This window comes from Spermophilus citellus (genome assembly GCF_964194105.1).
Source record: "Spermophilus citellus genome assembly, chromosome: 12".
Lineage (NCBI taxonomy): Eukaryota > Metazoa > Chordata > Mammalia > Rodentia > Sciuridae > Spermophilus > Spermophilus citellus.
Window position 1 is genome coordinate 42,789,954 of NC_138198.1, and position 15,785 is coordinate 42,805,738.

The window sequence follows — 15,785 nt, forward strand, 5'->3', positions numbered from 1 at the left end:
CTATAAACATAAAATATGTTTGTTCCACATACACCTTATACACATATCCTGAAGATAATTTTACAAAACATTTTAAATATTTTTTGTACCAGGGATTAAACCCAGGGGTGCTTTACCATTGAGCCACACTCCAGCCCTTTTCATGTTTTGTTTTGACATGAGGCGGGAGGGAAAGGGAGAAAAAAAGGGAAATCACATGGAAATGGAGGGAGACCCTCGTTGTTATACAAAATTACATATAAGAGTTTACAAGGGGAATGGGATAACAAACATGGAGGGAAATGAATTACAGTAGATGGGGTAGAGAGAGAAGATGGGAGGGGAGGGGAGGGGGAATAGTAGTGGATAGGAAAGGTAGCAGAATACAACAGTCACTAATATGGCAGTATGTAAAAATGTGATGTGTGACCGATGTGATTCTGCAATCTGTATTTGGGGTAAAAATGGGAGTTCATAACCCAATTGATTCTAATCCATGAAATATGATTTGTCATGAGCTTTGTAATGTTGTGAACATCCAATAAAAAAAAAATTAACTTGTACTTGCACATGCCTAAGCAGCTGAAAAAATAAACACTGACAACAAGGAGCAAGCAATCCAATCATAAACGTCCAAAACAGAAGTGTGCAAACTCTAAATTCATGAGGGACAAGTATAAATTCCATAGTTAAAAACTAGCATAATTTCAGATATTTTAGACAAGCAGAACATCTGTTTTAAAGAGAGATGCCTTTTCCTAGTGGGACCATACAGTGGATCCCTTATAAATGCATATTACACATAAAGATTAATAGGTGAGGATAACTGGGAGAGTATAGGATCCGGAAACCATGGCACATGAGACTTTCAAGCTCAAATGTAATAGAGAAAAAAATTCTATATAGCTATGTTGGGATCAGGAGATTTAAAGATAGGAGGAACTGCTTTTGCTCAACAAAATAAGGGCTGTCCTTGAATGAAAATTGCTGCCTTAGTGAGGCAGTGAGCTCTTTGTCACTGACCATATTCAAGCAGGACATGTATTACCATCTTTGAAAGGTATCACAAAGTAACTCCTGCATTAATTAAAGGGAGTGTAAATTCTCCAAATGATCTAAAAGATCACTTGTGTCTCTATGATTTTTTTCCATTAATAAATGACAAGTTAGCTCTTCTGCAAGTGCAGACAAGGCATATTCCCAAAGAACATGCTACAAAAGTTACAGACTGACCAAAAATAGTTCATAGGTGTTAGCTATGTTATTTCTTGACACAATTTTATGAGAGTGTGCATATATAGTACAAACAGATTAAGCAGACTCACAAGTAAAAGTTTGTGGTGACTCTGAGAGGAACTAAATATTCTTTCTAATTTGAGATTATCAATTTAAAAAGTTTATTCTACTAGATAAGATTTCTTAAATCTTGATATATTCAATGAATTAGAAAAAAGACAGTCTTATTGGAATAAAATGTCAAAATTAGAAAGCACATTTTTATGATGTCAATCTTTTGAATCACCTACAAACAAGGGAAATTTATAAAGTATGCATAATTTTTCACAGGAAATCTAGGGACTTTGCTTTATTGATGAAATAATTGAAAGCAATTGCTATAAAATATTGTGCTATTGACATTTATTATAAAATATAGTTTACTTATTAAACAAAATATTTGAATACAGGAAGCTCACTGAATACAAGTGCAGAGACTAAAGGAGTCCAAAGCTAGTTCACTAACACTGATTGTCTTTTAGCTTAAGAAACAAAATTCTAACAAAAACATCTCACATCATCTTTCTTGCTAAAATTCACTGTGATACTGCACTGGCTAATTCTTACTTAACAGATAGTCATACTATTATTGTCAAAATTTGGTGCTTGTGAAGAAAAGATAAAAAGATTGATAGTGCTAATCTTGTTTATTTCAGTGAGTCTTTAGAATCTAACAATGCATTAACCCCATAAAATTGGCCTAAAGGAACCATTTTCTGTTTACAACAGTGAATATTGAAACACCAGAAAACAACTTAGATATGATTGGCCTTTAAGCTTTATTCATTTAGGCAAAATGACAGGGTAGTTTGTATGATTTGCAGCTGTCAAGAACAGAGTCTTTACTAATGCAGTTTACAATGATAAGGAGATTCTTCCTCAGGCTACCCACTGTTGAAAAGATTGTAACACAAACACATGTCACCAAGGACTATGATTTCTAGTTAGACAATCCCCTAAGAAATTTATGATATACCATCCTGCAAGTGTTCAAATCTGAAGTTGAAAGAAGATTATATCTACATAATAAGGGCTGTATTATCCGAAGTCTTTTGTCTTTAATATACTCTATTTCTCCTGTATCACAAATTGTACTAGAGACACAATTTTAAAAGAATTTTATGCTAGAGAATCTATTTTCCTTAAAATCGCCACAAATAGTTGATCATCAAGAAGTCTGAAAATTGTTGAAACATTTCAAGTATCACTCATGTTTTTAAAAAGAGAAAACAAACTGGTCTTTAAATGCACAAAGAAAAAATAGCCTTTCTCTTCATGGTGTGCAGTAAGTGAAATGTTTTGTATTTTAACTTTCACTAGCATAGCAGAACCACCCTATCTATAGCATCAATAAAGAGCTACAGCTGAAAAAGACCATAAAGAGTCTTTGTATTTTTCTTCGTTTGCTCAATTAATGCAACACATTTTTGCAACTTTCAAGCACACCTCATATTTATATTTCAGTCTTGGAGAAAGTACCCAATACTTCAATGAAAATCTCATAATGTGTTTTAGACAAGTTACAGAAGATAATGATGAACATTAAAAATCAACACTGATGCCATACAATGTACATACAAAATTATTTATATCAACTGTGATGAATCCTATATTCAAAATATTTAATGTTTAAAAATGATTTTACAGTTACATTTCTAGCAGATCACAATTTTTCAAGCAGTCAGAATTTATTCTATTACAATGCAAAAAGTTTAGGCAAAGAAATTGATTTAACCTCTGTTTGGCAGCCAATCAGTTGTGAGAGCAAATACACTACTTAAGTTAGTCTAACTTAGTTTTCATATTTAAATTTTATGTTAATCTTAATATCAATTTTGCATGTACGAGGTTTATGTAATATAAAGAAATACTGATGAGAACATGTTAAATAGGATGTTTTTATTTCATGCTAAGTGAGGCAATGAACTATGATCTAAAATAGTCAAAAACTACACGATTTTTTTTAAAAAGACCTGATTTAAACTCCCAAAGCAAGTATTCCCTATATGTAATATTTTCTCTTGGTGTATATGTACTTAACAATAAATATTAATTCTTTTGTAAGGAAAACTAAGTTAGGCAAACTTAAATATATATATATATTGATGTGAGAAAAAATAGTTTAGCCTCCCATCAGGTCTTCTAACATATTTTTCCATTCTACCGATGTGTACCACCAATGATCAATATTTTACATTGTAAAACCTGTGGTATTTTCTGGATTCTATCTTCTAAATCAGTTCACTCATATCATTAGGTGAAAGAGGTAAATAATTAAAAGGAAGAAAGTAATTCACTGAAAGTATTTTATATTAAGTTGTATATTGGCTTGTGGCTAGTATGAATTAACAAAATATGGGCATATATTCAACCATCCCTAAAAACTGACAAATCAGCTGCAATTGGAGCTGTGATTGGAATCTTTTGAACAGTATGAATACTAGAAACATTTATAACCTTTATGAATTGGAATCTGCTGATTTTAATGAAGTTTGTTTATGATAAAGTTGCTTCTGGTAAATCTTGGTGATTTCTCACCAGCCATGATTCATAAAGTCCTCAAGCATATGCTATTTTCTCAAATAATGTGAGACAGCTCAACTAACGTGTCCACCTCCATTAACTTGTTACCTCTTTTAATTTATGCTTTTGATAAAACAGCTTTTAAAAATCAGATATAGCTGGGTATTTTTTTCCAAATATAGTCTAAATTTTTACTTCATAAAAAAGTGCTTAACAGCTATAACAGATAAAATAATTTATAGAATCCAAAAGGAATGTAAAAAATAATCTGAAAATGATTCTGAAATATCCTCATTTTTTCAGTGCTTCCCAGGGAATCATTTCTTTTGGACTGAAAGCATAAACACACTTCCTCAGCAGCTGAAAGCCTTTCAAAGAACCTGACAGATGTCACTGTGTTTCTGAATCTAACATAAAACAAAAACTAAGTTAATAATGGCAACTCACCAGACTTTTACAACACAATGAACCTAAAGCAGGAAAAAATCCTGCGTCTTTCTTACTGGAAAATATTTTAAAGTGAACACTTACAGTTAAAATATATATTCATTTTTTTTATGCTTTAAATTAAATCTTTATATATCTTCTAAGTCTTCAGGAAGCTAAAGGCAACATAAATATTTACCATGAAAAGACTTTTTCAATAACTTAGGAAGGACTCAATAAAAGTACGGTATTTTTGAGGCTTATTAAGAAACCAATCCGTGAACTAAACTGAAATGAACTCAGATTCTCGAGACCTGGAAAGCGAGCGGAGGTCTGTGGGACGGTGACCTGGAGCCCCGTGCAGCACCTGCCGGCCGAGGGCCTGCGGTGGGTAAGCACGTGCGGCTGCGCGGAACTGCAAGTGTTTTCATCCTCTGTAAACACGTGCTGGTAGTGTCTTGTAGGGTGTGGATTCTCTTGTACAAAAGTTATAAATATTCTCTATTCAGAAGTCTGGTCCACCCGGCACCCAGAAGCAAGTTCTGTTGCGGGTGCTGCGCATGGCCGTGTGGCCCCTGGGACACAGGGCCAGTCTGAAGAGCCAGGCTCACAGCAAGTTCATCTTGGGTCTGTAGTGCAGCAGGAGGGGCGCCTTCTTGAACCTCCACCGTGTGACCACCACGAACTTGAGGGTGTGGTCCTTGCCCAGGATCTCCTCCTTGCACAAGATGTCCAGCTCGTTGAAGGAGGAGATGTTTAGCTTCTTGGCGATGAACTTCTTCAGGTGTAGGACTGTGGCCTGCGCTGAGCAGCGGATCCATTTCCGCTTCAGACCCCGCAGTTTGCTGCTGTTGCATTCCAGGCAGATGCTCACCTGCTCGTCACTCTCCGGTGGTAGTCGTCATCCTCCTCCTGCTGCTCCTCTGTGGTGGCTTTGTGTGAACTGTCGTCTGCTTTGGTCTCACCATTGCGGGGATCCAAGTGCTGTCTTGCGGAGCACGCCTCCCCCTTGATGTCGCCTGGCACCTCCAGGCCCAGCTTGTGGTAGAACTCCCTCTGCTTCCTCATTTCCGCTTCCTGGAGGCCTGGCACCAACTTGTAAACAATGTCCTGCATGGTTCTGTCATGACCAATGTACTGCAGCGGGTGGCTCTGGTGGATCACTATCCCGCAGGTGGGACAGGTGTTGTTCTCCTCCAGGTACTTCACAAGCAGCTCCTGCAGAACGTGTGCAGACACTCGGTCACCGTGGTCGCATCAATGAGGTACCCACTGCACAGGCGGCAGGTGATGTGGGCATTTATGTCCCAGAGCTTAATCTTCCTGGTCAACATCTTTGGCTTCTGCAAGAGAAACCTCCTCTGGACGTCTGCGTGTCCCTCCTCTCGCGTGGCATGGAGGCTTCAGGCCACCAAGTGGATGCGCCGCTCTTCCCTCCCTCTGCACTCTGGCTCACTTGGGCACCTCCCTCCTGGCTCCTGCTCTGCTTCCATCTCCAGAGAGTGGGGGCCAGGGGTCCCGCTACATCGTGAAGCCTGCGTCTCGGGCGGCGGGCAAGCGGGCGCACGCGGGGGCTCGCCGGGAGAGGTTCATTTTTTTTTACTCTAAAGATTTTCTTGCACTAATTTTGTTTTTTAAAAATGTCCAGCTTTCCTTGACTCCTTCCTCCACCAAAAGAAAAGGACTGTGAATACTACTTTACAAGAATGTTTTGTTTTATCTCCTAAAATTTGTTTTTAAAACTACATTTTATGAAATTAACAAGATTTTGGAAAATTCTAAAAAAATTTTGGATAGACTTCTCAATGCATTTCAGTATTTTTTATTTAATATACATTTCTAAAATAATAACAAATAGAATATTTTTCCATCCTCTCAGATAAATAACTGCTCAAAGTATAATCTGCAAGAATTTGAACTTATAATTCAGAACTCAAATGACAGAAGTGAAAAGATGCAACATCAAACTTATTAATATTGACATACAACTACAGTATGAAAGTCTTGATTGATTCATTTTCTGACCAATATGTTAATTCCAAATGTTTCAAATTCATCAAAAATACCGTAGAAGACAATTCCATATACAACCCATCACCACCATCAATCATCAGATTTTAAGCTATTACACAAAAGAAATCAGGTTTTAGATAAGTAGAATTTTTAAAAATCCCATGTTAAACATTAAAGTTTTCTAATGCAATGTCTTAGCTATACCTTTATGCTTTCACATCAGTAATTACTTAAGCATTAATCACTTTAAATGAACATAAAATAAACTAACAAAAAACAAAACACAGGTAAAATGTGGGCATGCCAATTTCTTTAATGTTAGAAGCATGAGAATTTTCTAATCTTGTAGGTTTGGGGACATTGCTATTTTGGGGTTTCCCCGTTTTGTCACAAGATAGGTTCATGAATTAAATCCCATCTTGATATGATACCTACCTCAGTGCCTATCACATAATAACCCAATAGGAGGCAATTTGGTGAAATCAAGGCAGCAGAGAGAGGTTCTTTCTTCCTCCATGCCTATGCTCACTTTTCTGATGAAAATTTAAAAGAAATTCTTAATTTATAAAACTAAGATATGAATCATTAAAATAAATAAAATATTAAAATTACAAACAGTATTCTTAAATGGTTCCACTTGATGTTTGCATGATAGAGCCTGTGTGTGCCTGGCAGGGTGCCCAGCATAACAGATATACAACAACTTTATGATCAATGGATGTAGGGTGTGTGTGACTTCTTCAATAAGTGACTGCTGAACTGAACTGAGCAAGGGAAATACTTAGCTCAGACAAGAAAGGGAAATGTCAGTAATTAGTTTTCTAAGTCAAAATAGTATTGTTAATGCTAGAAAGTAAAAAATGCATTTCATTGGTTTTTCACCAGCTAGACCAGTGAATAATACACAATAAAATAGTATCTCCTAAAACTAGTCATTTATACAGACTGGAAATTGAAAAAGATGAAAGTGTACTGTTTGGATTATTAGGTCTCATTGAATTATGGCTGCAACCTGTGATGATTAAAGACTAAACCACAAAATCCAATTTTGACAATAACTGCTCCATTAGATGGAACAAGAAACAAAATAGCAAATTCCACCAAGCAAGTCACTGCCCATCACCAATACCCAGTATCACAAATGGTATGGCAAGCTGTCAAGAGTAAAGTATGCAAATGTGATGCCCCAGCGTCTAATATTAACAAGACTCTTTAACTTTCAATATGTAGGAAAATATATACATTTGATTAAAGCCTATGAATCCTGTTCCAATCACAGCATTATAATTTAGGCTTAAGAAAGTGTCTGAAATGTCTATCTCCCCCACTACAATGCCTCTTCCTTTCTGCAGACTGGGAGGGTAGAAACATCAAAGGTATTAACATAATGAACATTATAAAGAAGAAAACAACAGGGAAAAAAGTCTATTTGCAATATGGTTTACCATGCATAGGTTGGGGAGGAGGGCAGAATCTCCTGCAGCTGTGTGGGCTAACAGACGCAGATAATTAACTGCTATCTCTGTTGTGTTCTGGGGGACAGTTGAAAGGGCTGGAAACTTTTACTAAAAAGAAAAATGTTGTCTTATAAAGTAGTCTTGGTGTTTTGCTAACATTGGAATTGAATTTTGAAATATAGATACAATGTATAAGATCTTTGGGCTACTTGGGAATACAAGAACACAAAAGCCTCAAAGAGCCTTAATCTTAAAGGAAATCTGTTCAGGAGCCACAGAGAAAAGTAAGATGACTAGGGAACTAGACATTAACAGTTTTAATAAAAAAGTAAAATAAAAAACAGCAGGTACAAATAAGATTTTGTATTAACCATTACAAGTCAAGATTCATCATTTATTATCCAAAATTTAGAATTAATTGTGCTTTCTTTATTGCTTTCACATCTCAATATTCTACTCAAAAACCTTCTCTGCTTAATTGTGTAGATGTATTTTGTAGGCTCCACTTTCAAGGGCCCCTTAACCATATCTCTTGCCTTTGTAATGAACCCTATTTTCCATTACAGGCTGTCCCAGATTTGTGCACAAATGAATAACAATACTTACCAAGAACTGCCATGAATATATGAAAAAAAAAAAACTATACAACTTGCAACTCTGTGGAGAAGAATACACAAGAACAACTTGGGGGAGGGAGGTGAAGAAGAAATGGAACTATGAAAATCTTTTAGCCAAGGTTTCCCTTATGAAAATATCTTACGCAGGGGATCTCTCTTTCTTCAACCCTATCCCACCCCATTATTGGTCTGTAGTACTGTCAAAAATTCCAGCAATTACAAGTTCATTTGAGCTGAGCTAAGGAGTAGGCTGTTAAAATTATAGGAAATACAGCTGCCAGAATGAGGTAGCTATCAGTCATTGACACATTGTCCTGAATGAATTCAATCAAGTCTCTTTAAATAGCAAAGAGCTGTTACCCTGAGGGAGTGGGGCAGGCTGGAGATGAGACCCAGCACCCTCAACTCTACTGCTTTTTTCAAGGTAGTTAGTAGCACAGAGGTCTTGGGATATGATAGAGAAACTGAGCTGTAGAACCAAGAAACTTACATGTAAAAAGTGGTGTAGAAAGGGCCATAGGCTAAAGACAAAGCTTGACTTCCTCTATCACTTTATCTTCTTGTCCCAAATCCACCACATCTTTTCTGACCCTCTGCTTCTACAGGCCCCAGAGCTCAGACCAGTGCTGTCCTAGGCCACTTTGACTACTTAAGTAGGTTAATTACAGTATCTTGGGCTGGCTCAGAAATCTCATTATCATGTATATAATCTCTAAAGTCCTAATAATTTGAAAACATACCCTTAGAACACACACTGTTTATGGGAACTACTTGTCATTTTCAACATATAACTCCTACCCAAACACCCTAGTTAGACTGGTGTCTTCTGTTTTGCAAATGTTACATGTTTTTTATGTCACCATCCATTGAACTCATAAAATATCTCCCTTGCTCAGATTGTGGTTGCCCTTCTTCTCACACAAGTTTTAATTTTTCTTCAATTCCAAATCAAGCTCTACCTTTTTGAGGTCTAATTAGATTACTCCAACACTCACCAAATAATCCTTTTTCCCTGAACTCTTACAGCACTTACCACACAATGTTCATAGTTATTTATTCTTCAGTGTGTTCACCTTAACTTTCTGAGTATAGACTGTGAGCCAGCAGTCCACAGGCAGAAATCATCCATTCATCTACTTAAGCATTCAATAAGTATATACTTTGTACCAGCAGCTTTCAAGGTTTCATAGCCTAAGGATCATCAAGTAGTCATAGGACCATGAGATGTGCTATAATTGGGGTATTCTCAAGGTGACATAAATGCCGGTGGATGGCTCTAACTGGACTAGGGTAGTACAGGATTGGGGAAAGTTTCAAAAGATGTCACCTGAGTTGAATATATGAGACTAAGCAAAAGTGTATCAAGAAGTTGTTAGCCCTCTGAATTTTGATGGGATGAAGCAAGTAGGGTAAAATTGCAACTGTGACTACATAAGGTCTTAAACTAAGGCAGTGGGATTGGGGGACATTCAAAAATATTTTTAGGAGGTAGACTGTACAGGACTAATAGACCAAAAATAATGATAATGGCTATCATTTATTCATTACTTACTAAGTTTAAATCAATATTAAAAGCACATTGTCAAGGCTGGGGTGTAGCTCAGTGGTGAAGCATTTACCTGTTATACACCAGGCCTTGGATCTGATTCCCAGCACCATAATAAAAAAATGCTTTATCCACTTAATCATTTGACTTAATCCTTACTGCAAATTTGTAATGTAGATAATAATAGTATTCTCATTTTACAAGTTGGAAAACTAAGATAGTAAAAGCAAGTGATGTTACTAACTTTACATGACATATAACTAATGGAACTGAAATTTGAACCAAGGCAATTGAGCTTCAGATCCCACATTCTTAAGTGCTTTAGCATACTATCATCAAGGACAGGGAACCCAGATAACTGTCAGGTTACTGAGAGAGAAAAAGTACAGACAGAAAGTAATACAGTGCATAGAACTTAAATACACTGCTTGTGCATTTGTTAATTACTGCAGCTCCTCATCTCTAACTTTGAAGGCAAATTGTTCTCTAAAATAGTGTCCCATCAACACCCCTTCTACCAACCAACAATGCCTAAACTAAGTTGCTATCTTTGGCTTTAGTTTCTCTCTCTCTCTCTCTTTCTCTCCATTCATTTTCTTGAATGGTACTGGTAACCAAACAGGTTCCTGTCTGAGCACTTGGCACATTTAGCCTCTGCCTAAAATTATCTATGAATATGGTTTATCATCTTTATTAGATGAAATTCCTGATGGCAAGAAACAAATTTTGTTCAACTTTGATGAACAACAATTAGTACTCAATATTTTCTCATTAAAAATTAATTGGCTTGAACATAAAATACAGTATTTCTTGAAGTTTCTACTGTTTTCACTCATCTCTTAATTGTCTTCATTTGTCATCTGTAGTACTTTTATTATTTCTTTCTTTTATATTAATCCTTTTAAACTTAAAATTTACCTTAAAAGGAAAATTTATATTCCTAAAAGTAGAAAATTAATATAATTTACCATAAAAACAAAACCATGAAATACATATGTAATTCCTAAATCAAGTAATGCTTATACATACCCTAACATCATTCTATTTATTAAACATACCACACTACAGGATAGATAGATCTTTGCATTTTTTTAATTGAGGTAAAATTCTCATGACATAAAATTTATGGTTTTAAAATGAATAATTCAAATTCAGGGCATCTGGTGCATTCAGAATGTTATGGAATCATGCCTTCTATCTTTTTTTTTTGCTTTTAGCAATAACATTCTATTATAAAAGCACTTTACAACTCCATCTCATCTTTGAGTATAAGTTACAGGTATGTGGGCTAATGATCACCTGAAAACATTTCTCTATTCAGATCCATAATCCAAGTTCTCTCTGAATATTACAAGGTGACAATAAATGAGAAGTGAAGGAGGAAGAGGAATAGAGGGGAGCAAGGTTTTCTGAGTTAAGGGTTTTGTAGCAATGAGGAGACAAGGAAGTATGAAGTTATTTTGTTGTCTTTTCTTCTTTATACTGTGTTAAGTAATGCTTACAACATAAATTCAGCAGGCTTTTCATGAGCTTTAGCTCAGAAATTTTCTCCCTGCAAACAATGTATTTACATATGTGTTTATTAACTTACACAGCAATCTCACAGTAACTAGTAAAGATTAAAAGGGTGCACTCCTAGTATATTTGTTTGCAGTGTTTTAAGAAAAATGCATATTGCCATAGTGATGAAGCTCTAAATGACTCACCAAAATATCTAAAAATTCAAATCTAAAAAAAGTCAAAGAAATAAATATCACCAAAGAAAAAAAGATTAATTGTAGCTTAAATATAAAACTAAATCACTAGTTAATTAACCAAACAATACAAATCTAATAAAAAGCAAAACCAGCTTGAAAGACCCAACATTTTTAAAAAACGCTAAAAAATAAAGCATAAATCTGCATAATATTGACTTTTATTTCCATTCTCTCCTTTCCCTTTTCAATGTTCTTATCTACCTCTAGGGGCTTACAAAAAAATTATTTCCATTTTAATTTTTACTTAAACTGTTCAGAGTAGGGTATTTGCTTTTCTGTGAGGGTTTTGTGGGTAAGCTTTAGGTATCATTATCTCTATTTGTCATAGTTTTGATCAAGTCATCAAATTTAAATACTTCCACTGTTTCTTAAAGGAATTTGATTTTCACAATGCCTTGCCTGCATAGCATTTTTTAAAAGAAAGAAAATACAAGCACAATCTGTTGCTTAAAAGGGTGGTGGAATAGTTTTTTTTTGTTTTAAAACAAACAATAGCTATATCAACAATTTTAAAAACTTGGGAGAAAGTTAATTGGAACTGATTTTATGATGAATAATTAAACATTAAAAACCTGTTCTGAAGCACTAGGTTATTTTTTTTTCTCCCAGAGTCTAATAAAGTACATGTGAAAAAGTCATTTGTCTTGGTCAGAAATAAATTTTATGCTCATCTACTTATAAGTACTCAGTATGTTCATTAGGATTAATTTTGAGGATATATCATAACCCTTTCCTCATTTAAGCATTGTCCACCATGTTTTGACCTCAAAGAAGGTCTAAGTAATTTATATCAGTGCTCAAGAATAATTTTGGACATCTTGGCCTAAAGCAAGTGGCTATCTGTAAAACTGAAGGGTTTGCTGCATTGCCACCTCCTGTTTGTTTTGTGAGAGGATGAGAATAGGGAATGCAGATAAGAGAAAGGTAAGAAAAGCAGGGAAAGATCAAGTAGGTAGGGTAAATGCTGCTGAGAACATATTGCTCCTTAACCAAGCCATGCTCATATTGTTGAGACTTCCATCATTTTAAAGTACATTATCATAACATTAAAAAAGAAAAATGTTAAGAAAATGTATCTGATATTTAAGGTTATCACTGGAATATGCTGGAATCTTTTGTTTCTTTGTAAAATATAAACAATGAAGACACTGACTTTTTTGTGCATGTGAAGCTCATGGATCATGTCCACGATATAGGCAGCAATGATGAATTGCAATACGTTATTACTAAAGGGAAAAGGTTCAAGACAATATTCACACTGCAATCAATGAGAGTAAAGAAGCCAAAGCAGTGAGCTTCTGGAGAAGGGTTGAAGATGCCATGAGGGATTAGCAGGAACAGCTTCCTTCACTGACTGGATGCTCCTGAGGCTTTTCCAGTTTAATATCAATCATATCTTCTCTGCTTCTGTCTTGTGTGCTTTCCATCCCAGGCAAAGCCGCTGCTACACGTCAGAAGAGCTGCTTTACATTGTACCCTGCTTTTGCTCTGGTTTCAATGAACATAACATTCAGCTCTTTGGCTTTCCTCTCTCCTTCCTCAATTGAAACGTGCCTCTTGTCAGCAAGATCTGTTTTATTTCCTACTAGCATGGTGATAACATCACTTCCTCTTTATGTTCTGACATCAGCAATCCATTTTGTATTTGCTGGAATGAGTTAACTTTTGTCATATCATAAACAACAACTGCCACAGTAGAGTCACCAATGTAGCTAGGAATCAAGCTCCTGAACCGCTCTTGACCTGCTGTGTCCCATAATTGCAATCATACTGTTGGATCCTCCAAGTACATGATTTTTGATAAAAAGTCAATGCCAATTGTTGCCTGATAAGTGTTGTCAAAACTGTCATTCATAAATCTGGTGATCAGGGACGTTTTTCCAACACTCTGCTCTCCTAGGAACACCAGCTTGAATTTCCTTAGCAGATTCCCGAAGTCTCCACCCACGGACATGATGGAGCCTGAGGAGCTGCCACCTCCTCAGCCCAAAGACCTCCCAGATCCACGCTGTTCCAACCAGCTGAAGAAGAAGGCGAGCAGAAGGGCAGGCCCCTGCAGGGCTGGGCAAAGGAGCAAGGCTGGAGGGCAGCAGGATCTCCATAGCACACAGCCGCCTTCCCGCAGAGTAGCCTAGCACCCAGTGAGGCCAGCCTCAGCAAAGGGAAGGAGGGTGGTGTTGGAGGCTGCCAGGGGTGTCCAAGGGGCTCCAGAGGCTAGCGCCTTCTCTTTCCCTCAGAACCCAGCCCGGAGACTAGGGTGGGAGAGGCTGAGGGTGGCGGGGCTGGAACCGCAGATGCATCTGGGACCTTTCACACGCAGCGCCCCGACTCCCACAGCTGCAGCTGCAGCAGCCCAACCTGCCCATGCCTTGTATCTTGTTACAAAAAATTTTCACCACCCCAAGAGGAAACTGATCCCCATTCTCCCCTGTCTACCCTTTGGCTATTGTGAATAGTGCTACCCTGTACATAGTTCTACATAGGTGTAGATTTGTTTCCTTATCAATTTTCAATTCTTTTGGTATGTAACTAGGAGTGGAATATCCAGATTATATGATTAATTCTATGTTGAAATTTTTGAGGAACCTTTTTTATATATTTTTTGTGTGCAGCATTTTTTGTGTGTTTGTTTCAAAATAACACTTGTGGTTAAAAAAGAATCACACCTGAATGCATGTCCCTAAACTTATGGCATACAAGGTAATAGGTTCATTCTCAATATGCTTATGAAAAAAACAAACTTCAAATATGTTTTTATCATATTTGTGGGATAATAGTTTTCTTTACAGCTGGTCACTCTATAACAGTAGTAGATGATCCAAGCAATTACTAAATTTGGTCTCAATATCTAAAGATACATAATTGATTTCATCACAATAATTCCCTTGCATTAACATTTCGCTCACAGATTATACCTTTATATTTAAAAAATTCCATTTTTTACCTATTGACCCATGTTGACTTGAACAATAAAATAGGAAGAAAAAACAGAGCACAGGTTTGATTCTAGTTCACAATTGTGTGTAAATGTTGTATTTTAATTATTACCATTTTATGAAAATAAGATTTTACTGTATCCCTATAAAAATGCAGTAACAGGGCTTGGGTTGTGTCTCAGTGGCTTAGTGGTTTCTTGGCATGTGTGAGGCACCACATAGAAAAATAAATAAAATAAAGTTATATACAACTAAAGATATTTAAAAAAAATGTAGCAACACTTTCTCAGGCATACCTGAACACTGCGTCAGTAATTCATCACTTGGTCTGGATAGGGTGCTGACACCTGCTCTAGTCTTAACTTCACCAATAACATTTATGTAATGATAAGTATGGTACAACCAAGGCATTCTCTTTTCTAATAAGCATCAAAATAAGAAGCAAATTCAAATTATGTGTGTTTGTCTACTTCTAGTAATATGTATACCACACTTCAGAAAATGCTGATATAAGAGGGGCTATTTTTTTAAAGCTGCACAAGCTATCCTCACCCATTTTATTGCCAAAGAAAGAGGAAGTTTCCACCTCTTCTTCAAATGGAAAAAGTATGGACTCCTCATAAAAATTGGAAATAAATATGAAGGTCTATTCCTCTTAACTTCCCAAGAGAAAAGTTAAGTGTCTTTGGGGAGCATCTTACAGAATCCCAGCTGGAAAGACAAGTACCATAGGGAGGGCTCACAATCACTTGCACTTAGCAACATCTTCCACTGGGTGATGCACTCATCCTGTGATTTCATAGGATACTTTGGATTGAAGAGTAATAATCTCCAATTTAAACAGTATGCTATATTTATTCCTATATGCAAACAAGTATGTCAATCCCTAGAATATTTTAAACCCAATTAATTGGTGAACAAATCATTTTCCTTTTTTAATATGGAGATTATCATATCATCCTTCTATTTATCCTAATTCTGAGGTAAAACATATTTAATGGTGTTTCCAAGTGCAAGTGTCCATTATTGTATACAAAAATAGGATGTGCCTAAGAAACTGTATAAAAAACAATTTTCTATCTGAAGACTTTACCGTCACTGGCTCATACAACTAACAGGGGTGAGTTTCAATTAAAGAACAAAACATCTGAATATAAACCTATTCTCAAAGTATTTTGAAAATCAATCCACGACATATTAAAATAATTTAATAATATACATAGCGAGGTGGGTGGTGCACACGTGTAATCCTCGGG

General features: G+C 36.1%; 1 long non-coding RNA gene and 2 pseudogenes across 5 annotated transcripts in view; 1 reads left to right on the forward strand and 2 right to left on the reverse strand.

Moving 5' to 3' along the window:
* LOC308631712 overlaps nucleotides 1–15,785 on the forward strand; it is an 895,537-nt gene that overhangs the window by 736,700 nt on the left and 143,052 nt on the right. The gene's annotated exons all lie outside the window — the stretch shown is intronic.
* LOC308631530 (polycomb group RING finger protein 3-like) lies at nucleotides 4,339–5,785 on the reverse strand (annotated as a pseudogene). The gene has a single exon. The product of its transcript is annotated as a polycomb group RING finger protein 3-like (transcript).
* LOC308631437 (ras-related protein Rab-6A-like) lies at nucleotides 12,885–13,547 on the reverse strand (annotated as a pseudogene). Its single transcript has one exon. The product of its transcript is annotated as a ras-related protein Rab-6A-like (transcript).